This window comes from Alligator mississippiensis, chromosome 9 (genome assembly GCF_030867095.1).
Source record: "Alligator mississippiensis isolate rAllMis1 chromosome 9, rAllMis1, whole genome shotgun sequence".
Classification (NCBI taxonomy): Eukaryota; Metazoa; Chordata; order Crocodylia; family Alligatoridae; genus Alligator; species Alligator mississippiensis.
The window spans coordinates 24,880,562-24,889,981 of record NC_081832.1 but is presented as its reverse complement, the minus strand read 5'-3'; positions in this window follow the sequence as shown (position 1 = coordinate 24,889,981).

Genomic DNA, 9,420 nt, shown 5'->3' with positions numbered 1-9,420 from the left:
CTGAGTGTTCTCATCTCCCCTGGTGAAGCTGTTCCAAGCTGTAGAAAAATACTTAAATATTCATTGAAGTGAGGAATTGCACATCTCTCCCAGGTGAGTGTTTGAAAAAACAGGCTGTCATTTTCATTTGGGGCTAACGATTATTCAGCCTGTGAGTGATTAGGCATATGCCCAGCAACAGAAATGCAGGTGTGATGAGGACTTTCCTAGTGGAAACATAGGCTGCCCCTGGTACCCAGATTACAAGTAACCTTACCATACCATCCTTATAAATAAATAGAGGAGATTTGCATTGGATGATTACATGGTAGACTGGGTAGCAAACTGGCTCAAGGGTCACACTCAGAGAGTGGTGGTGGATGGGTCGGTATCAACCTGGAAAGATGTGTGCAGTGGAGTCCCTTAGGGCTCAGTTTTGGGGCCGGTGCTGTTCAACATCTTCATCAGTGATCTGGATGAAGGGTGGGAAGCACCCTGTCCAAATTCATGGATGACACAAAATTATGGGGTGCAGCTAACACCCTGGAGAGGAGGAACCAGATCCAGGCTGACCTAGACAGGTTGGGGAAGTGAACAGAGAGCAACAGGATGCAATTCAATAAGGACAAGTATAAGGTGCTGCATCTAGTGAGAAAGAACTGCCATTATACCTATAGGCTGGGGAGCAACCTTCTCAGCACCACTGAGGCAGAAAGAGATCTTGGAGTCACTGTTGACTCCAGGATGAACATGAGTCATCAATGTGATAAAGTAGTCAGAAGAGTCATTCTCACCTTGTCATGCTAAACAAACAGGTCTAGGGAGGTGATTCTCCCTCTCTATGCGGCACTGGTCAGGCCGCAGCTGAAGTACTGTGTCCAGTTCTGGACGCCGCAGTTCAAGTGGGATGCAGACAACCTGGAGAGGGTCCAAAGAGGATCCACTCATCTGATTAGAGGCCTGCAGGGAAGGCCCTATGAGGAAAGGCTAAGGGACCTTAACCTCTTCAGCCTCTCCAAGAGAAGGCTGAGAGGGGACCTTGTGGCGGTATACAAATTCATAAGGGGAAAGCAACATGAAGTAGGCGACCAGGGCACCCCCTGGAACAACAAGGAACAATGGCCATAAGCTACTGGAGAGAAGGTTTAGACTGGACATTAGAAAAAAGTTCTTCACAGTCAGGGTTGCCAGGATCTGGAATGAGCTTCCAAGGGAGGTGGTGCTCAACCCATCCTTGGGGGTCTTCAAGAGGAGACTAGACAGGCACCTGGCTGGGATCACATGACCCTAGGTTTGGTGACCCTTTTCTTGCCTGCCAAGGGCAGGGGGTCGGACCAGATGGCCCGCTGAGATCCCTTCTGACCCTAGAATCTATGAACCTTGCAGGTTGGTTACTGACAAAAGAGGCAGAAACAGCCTGACGTTTTATTTGCTTGCACTTCAAAACAAATAAATAAACAATAATTATCCCAAAGTCTGTCTGTAACAGCACAACATAGATTCTCACCTATACCAGCGGAGGAGACCCAAGAGGTAGGAGGAGAGCGTCATGCAGAATGGCAGCAGGTCTTCTTGAATTTGCTAAGTTCTCCAAATTTCCCTCCAGCCTATACCCAATATTTAAAGATAGTTGGTTCTAATATTCTAAAAAATAGTCTTTGACTGGTTTGATTTAAATTCTTTGTTTCACTGAAACTTTTGGAACTGGACTGAACCAGTTTTCCTGTGAATGTGAAAGGTGTTAATTAGTTGGGATTTATGGGCTCCTATGCATGGAGCCTAGACATGCATGGAGCCTGCTCTGACATGCTGGAAATCCAGTGCATTGGAGCCAAATTGATTAATCGAGTTTGTTGGAGTACAGAAATTGACGTGCTCTGGCAGCCTTCCGCATCGTGTATCAGCGTCCCCACGTGTCTCCGCACTGAAAAAATTACAGCGGGGTGCTTTGAAATAAAACATGCTCAATGAGCTTTAGTTCAAAGCATGCTGCTGCCATTTTTTCAGTGTGGGGATGATACGCATGACACATAAGCGCTTTTAATTAGCACGGCTCGCTAATTAAAGCGCCCAGTGCCACATCCCAAAACACATGTAAAAATGCCCATGTGTTTCTGTGAAAATGACACTTTTGGAGGTAAGGACTCTTGTCTTCTTCCTTCACCATTATGGAATACCGTTTGCCCTCATCCTATTTCTCTTCCTTAAAATGTATGGTCTTCCATAAACAAGGCTGCACTGTTCTTTGTTTTTTTACAACTTATCTAGAAACTTAACAAAAATATATCTATATATCTATAGCCAAATTAGATGCCTAAATACCATTGATTCCAGAAATCAAAATGTATGTTTTCCATCTCACCCTGTGTCTGTTGTCTATTTAGACTGCAAATTCACTGGAGCAGAGACTTGTTTTTTTTTAATCCTGTAATGTACAATGCTTAGTACAATGGGTCCTACAATGGGACCTAGGAACTACTGTGTCATAAGAATAAGAGCATGCTACTTCTCATTGAGGCCTAAGATGAATTTAAGGTTCTTAAAAATAAACCCTTTTTGAGTTAACCAAAAGATTAAATTCATCTTAAACAAAATGTACCTCAACCATGAATAATACCTTTTTAGCAAGGTCAGATAATACAGATCTATGGTAAAATGGGATTTTTTGTAACTTTACCAAATACATTTATTTTTGAATGGAGAATAAATATAGTAGCTTTTACTCTTCAGAGAATAATATTTTTTTCAGGCCACTCTTTGCAATGAAATTGCCTTCCCAACCATAATTCTAGACTTGCCTACCTCCATGACTCTGCATAAAGATGTGTGATGATGTCAGAATGCTACCTCTGTTTCTCAGGGCCCCCCTACCTGTTACATTTACGTCACAATTAACATGCTAATTATGGCATAAATAGCAAAGGTTCTACACATGTGCACATAATTTAAGGCACCATAAAATGGCAAACCAGCTATTAAAATGTTCCACATATAGCGTGGAACATTTTTGTGGATGGTTTCCATGGCCCCTTAAATTTAATGTGTGTTATGTCCAGGGTTGCCACAGGGCTGATGATGGCAATTAGCTGATTGTCAGACCTGGGACCACACCAGGTAACAGAAAGCTGTGGACAATTCCAGCTTTCAATTTTCTGGTATAAGAGGAGCCTGGGATTATAATCCTGGGTTCCTCCTGCACTGGCAAGTAAAAAGGGTGCAATTGGGACCTGATCCCCAGTCCCAAAATCACGTCTCCTGCCATGTACAGGGCTGTGTGAAGCTTTGGTCACTGATTCAATTTGGTGGATATTCAGCCCGATTTGGCGGCCAAATCTCCAAATCCAAATTGAATCAGGAGGCCCTTTAATCTCTCTGAATTGAATTGGAACCCCCCAAATCAATTTGGAGAGATTTGGAAAAATGTGATGCTTCAGACATAGACACAGTTTTAAATGTTTTTTCTGCATACCTCAAGGCACCAGGCTGCTCGTGAATGCTGAGATGCTGGGGCAGACAGAGTTTCCCACAGGAGCACGGGGTGGGGGGAGGGGTCCCCAGTAGGCTCAGCAGTGGACCTGTAAACGGACCAAAAGCACTTCTGATTCGGGTCTGCTGGGGAGTGCGTGGGGAATGCTGCTCCCCCACCCTCCAGCTCAGCGACTGGTGACTCCTGAGTCTGGTGGGGAACCTGGGGTCCCCCCAAGCCGATCGCCAAGCCAGGGGGGTGCAGGGGGGTCCCCCGCGTGCTCTGTGGCAGACCCAGAAGTGGACCAGAAGTTCTTCTGATCTACTTCTGGGTTTGCTGCCAAGCATGCAGCCCGCCCCCCACCATGGATGCTGCATCCACCCCACTATCGCAGCATTCATGAGCCATGCCTGGTACCTCGAGGTATGTAGAAAAAACATTTAAAGCTGTGTCTATGGCCAAATCGCTGATTCTCTGAATCAGTATCGAATCTTCAGATTCAGATTTGGCTAAATCGACTCAGGACAGTGATCCAAATCAATTAATCAAATCACTGTCCCCAATTCGGGCCGAATCTGAATCGAACACCCTTAATGTACATGGCAGGGAATGAGATCCTTTGGCACCTTTAAATTAATGTGTTCTAGGAGCCTAAAAAACAGTGAGAGAAAGGAAATTCACAGAATAATGTTTGCAGCTAGTTCATGGAGGCTACAGCTTCAATTAAATCTGACATAACAAAAACAATGTTTGATTTGATCCAGACAGTGATGGATTGCTAAACCAGGGCATGCTTTAACAATGTGCTAATCTCTGGGAAAGTAACAGTAGTTTAATTGTACACTATCACCAGGGATATGAAAATCTGCAGGTGTTAAAAATCTGTAGATTTATGGTCTTTTTTATTAGTTTTCTGTAGAGACTTGTTTTGCCAACTCTGTGCTTGTCTGCAAAAAAATGAAGGCTCAGAGCTATGTAGTAAAAAACTGTTCCCAAACACATCTGGTATGGAAGTTTCAACTGCCAGGAAGACTTGTGAAACAAGTGTTGAGCACGATTTTGCGTGGGCTGCACAGGCCAGTGAGCTGGGTTCATGATTGGCTTTTACTGAAATAAAAGGCAGCTTCATTTAAAGAAGGTTGCTTGAATGCGGGGTTTCCAGCATTTTAGCCCTTGTGGTAGGGAAAGGCAGCTTTGATCAAGCAAACCAATGCCATGTCCTTTAAGTTCCCAAGAGCCGTTTGTCAGATCAATGGACTGGTAGTGCATTAACTTCCATTGATTTCTTTGAAAATCTCCCCTGAAACAATTCCCTGAAGTCTGATGAATGGACCAAGAAGAAACATGTCTAAGTGCTACAGGTGGTTTCCCTGTGCTATAATGAGCCAAATTAAAACACTCTAGATCAGCGGGTCAGCAACCTATGGCCCCAGGCTGGATCTGGCCTGCAGAACCTTTCAATCCAACCTGCAGACATGGGACTTCGGTGCAACTGGGTGGTGCGGGAGGGCTTCAGCAGTAATTGCTTTCCCTGTGCCAGCATGGGGAAAACAGGCAGTGGCAGGTGTTTTCCCCATGCCAGCATTGGAGAAGAGCACTAGCAGCTGCTGGGTCCTAGCAAACACCTCCTCCTCCCCCCCAGGCTGGCCTGCCTCTGACCCAAACTGGGTCAATCTGGCCCACAGCTTTAAAAGGTTGCGGATCACTGCTCTAGATTTTGAGTTCAGGCTGAAGACCCTTGCCAGAATATAATCTTGCTCCCCAGAGTGGTGCTCACCAAGCATCTCAGCAACTGGTGGATCTGCATCTAACTGTGCTTCATAAAAATAATAATAACAATAAAAAGCAAAGTAAAGAATTATACCCGTAAACCAAACAGAAAGCAGAGTAATTACCAGTGACAGTGAAGAAAAACCAGCCAGGAACAAATGAGACAACTATGAACCAGACAATATTAAGCAACCACCACAAATTTCTAACAGAACATTGCAAAGAGCTGTTCCATGGAACAAAAGCAAGTGCCATCAGGAAACAGTATCGTTAATGCATGTGACAAAACCATCTCCCTGAGGATCCTTATGGGTGAAAATGCTAAGGTTTCTTGCCCACCTAGGGTCACTATCCATGAGCACACGTGAATCTGTCCTGGACAGGATTCAGGAGCAGGGAATGGAAGAGGGGAAAAAAAGATTCTTTGGTATATTGGAAAGAGGAGCCAGATGCTTCTTTTCCTCCTCTTCAATCTGCAGCTGCCACTGGCACATGGCTTAGAAATTTAAATAAACATGTCATTGAAATGTAGCTCCCTGGATTCCTGCAGTGTGTTCCTGCTTCCCAAAAAATTCAGTTCCAAAGTTAAAAAAAAAAAAAGTCATTGTATTTAATAAATTAATGAAAGGGTGTGTTTTCAGTGCTCTACCTGGTGTTGGGCCAAGTGGGAAACAAAATGAAAATAAAGATTCCAACACATTTGTTGGTTGGGGGGTTGTGTGTGTTTTTTGAGGGTGGGAGGAAGTCAGTTTTCTCTGATCATCACAATAGTACACTGGGTCCAACTGAAGGCTTATACAAAGGAGCCAAAGCATTCTGTAGGATTTATAAAGCCTTGATTCAAGCTGACTGTTTTCATGAATAAAATCCAGAGCATTGCAGGACAGCAGTGTCTCCAATTCCACAGTACACACAATCAAGTAGTCTTTTAATTTTAAATGCTGCACTGATGTGGTTGAATGGGCAAAAAAAATGCCATTTGAGTGACCCTCCATGCATCCAGAATTATCCAATCTAACAGCTCTTAAAGTCTGTTGCGAACAGCTTTACAGGTGTGCACTAGGGATGTGTGAAATTTCACCGGGTGTTTCGTTTCAACACTGTTTCGACTCGTTTTGAGGTTGAAACAATGACATTGAAACAAAACACTTTGGAATAGCCTTGAAACAAAATGAGGGCTCTTGAAATGTTTCGAAAGTCTTGAAACATTTCAAGATTTGAAGCTGGGCTTGCTTGCAGGGAAACAGAAACTAAGGAGAGGGATGGGGCAGAGGGGAGAAGGACTGCTCTGATATTGACATGTGTAGCTGACCAGTGACTGTGACCACTTCCTGAGGTCCCTTCCAATCACAGTGCTCTAGGGGAGGGATGGAAAAAAAGCATAAAATGCACAGTTTGAACTGAGCTTTCTCTGTGCCTTGGGGTCAGTTACTGAGCTGTGTCTTCCAGAAGCTCAGCAGTGTCAAAGAAAGGCTATCACTTCCTATTCCCTAGCCTGTTACTAGCAAGTGGGATTCAACACCTTTTGCTTTCTGTACCCCTTAATTATTATATTCATTCATTCATTTCAATTTATTCCTCCCCAAAATCCTCTTTTTGTTTTTGTTAGTCTATTTTGATTCTTTTCCCCCAGAAAAGAAATCTGTGCTTTTTCTCACACTGTGCATTTCATTCACTGCAGGGAAGCACAGCATATATTGCATATTATAGTATAGAATTTATTCAGGAACGCATACTACATACATTTATATATTTTATATATTACATAAAAACATACATTACATAAATACATACAATTATCTATATATATTATATAAATACAGATTATATTACAGAAGAACACAGATTTTTCAGCACACCAAACACACTGAAACACTATGAAGCATGCTGGAAAGGCATCTGGCAAGCCTTCGGGGGGGGGGCACGGAAGAGGGAATAGAGGGAGAGCTGTAAGTCCTCCCCTCCCCCAAAACTGAGACACAGCCTCTTTCCTACAACTAGCAGGCATGAGGCTTCCAGTTCTACTGGCAGCAAAGAGAGGGGAGCAAAGACAGGAACACCCAACTACCTGTCTCCAATCAGGCCTGATCCTCAAAGGGAATTTATAGACCACTTTTCACAGACAAGCCTCTGAACTGCACTTCATCAACCTCCTAGGTACATAAACTCATGGACTCAATATAGCCATTGGAATTCTGATACCTACAACCTGCCGGACATCTGACTACCTAGGCACCTCTCCACTTTTACCTGCTACATCTTCCCTCCCCCGCCAGCCTGTCCCTCACTGCCTCATGCCTCCATGTCTATTTTCACTGACTGGCTTTCTTGTTTGTATTTGCATGCCAACCTCTGGCTTCTTTACTATTCCTTCCATCCAGGAAGAGTGCACACACCAAGTGCAGGTGCTTCCTCAGCCTGACAAAGGTTTTTTCAACCCAAAAGCTTGCTAAGATATATTTCTCCAACTATTCAGTTGGTCTTCTAAATGATTGACCCAAAGAACTTTGTCTGCCAGTGCCATGTCCTTAAACCAACATGGCTACAACCTACATGCCTAGCACCTGTCCCTGGTCAGCTGGCTGGAAGGAGGCAGGGCACTGGGCACATCTAAGCCCCAGGGCTGGGGCTGGCAAGGAGAGTTCTCTGGCAGCTGCTGGAGAAGAAGCACCTGCAGGAAAGGAAAGAAAGGCTCTGTCACAGTTTGGCTGTCTGAGATGCTAGTGCTACTGTGCTGCTTACTTACCTGTTGTTATTTAAAGTGGTGGACCGGCTGAGGCTATAGAGGAGGAGAAGACCTCACTAGGGCACACTACCATGTCATGTAGAGACCCCAGCACCAGTGAGGACATGCCTTAACACACACATACACAGTCACACGTCACAAGTTTTGCTTGTCAGAAGCTTGAGGTGCTGTTTCCCAGAAACCACTGCACCTATCTCCTTGAAACTTGGAAGGCTTCATGGCCTCAGCAGTGGCTACCTTGCCTGCTGTTTTCACCCCCTGTGCCTTCACACTTACAAGTGACATGAGTTTTTGTCTGAACAGTATGAGGTACAGTTTCCTAGAAACCCCTGCATCTATCTCCTTGAAACTTGACAGGCTTTGTGGCCTCAGCAGGGGCTACCCTCGCTGCTGTTTTCATTTCATTCAGGCAAGAAGTGACAAAGTTATAGGCATTTTTCCGATTCCCAATTATAGCCTATAGGTGAAACATCAAAACGTGTTGAAACAGTTTCAGCAAAACAAAACGGAACAGTGCTTCAAAATGAAATGAAATGTCAAATGTTACCAGATTTGCCCATCACTTTCGGGTGTGCTCATTTATTAGGGGTAGGCTTCTGGGGGTCTCTGTAATTCTGTCAATGTGCTGCTTGTGTTATTACTTGTGTTTCTATACGGAACTGTATCTCTCTCTTATGCAAGTCCTCACCCCAAATGGAGCTACCTTGCAGGACTCAGTTTCAATTGGGCTGGGTTCCTCCAGACACCAACTCAGTCAAACACGCGCACACTAACGTGACACGCCTGACCTGGCCAGGTTGATCAGCATGGACAGGCTGAGACCCTTGTGTGCCAGGAATCAGTTCATTAAGGTAACAACAAAATGCAGTCAGACACAAGTAAACAGAATACCTCTGAATCCAGCTGGGTGTCCAGTTGACACCCTCATGGGCCAGCATTCAATTCATTAGTGCACATCTGAGCCAAACTGGGTCAATCAGCCTGTACAAGCTGATCCCCTTATGTGTCTCAAACTCAGCATGTCCCAATCTTTTGCCCTAACTGTCCTAGTAGTAACCCCCTTCATGAGCAGACCCCACTGTGGTTTTGGGCATTACAGGGATCTTTGGCATAGGTAAAAAAAGCGTTGCTGCAGAGCAAATGGAGAGGTCGAGAGGAAGAAAGATTAGGTGAAGTTCATAGGAAAAGTATAGCAACCAGCTTGACCATAAAAGTTATTTGTTGCCAGGTATATGAACTTATGATGATACCAGTAATAATAGCCATGCAAGAGAGAGACAACTAAACAGTTACAATATTACATAGGCTCAATTAAAGTTTTGGGGAAGTCTAGCTTGAGTTTGATTAGCAAAAGTCAGGTTTAGAAAGCTGTGCCTGGAGTAAGAGAATAAAAGTCAGGTTCCTGGAGTACCTATGAGAGAGAGAGTTGGGGGTCTCACCATTCAGTGAAGTTTGAACC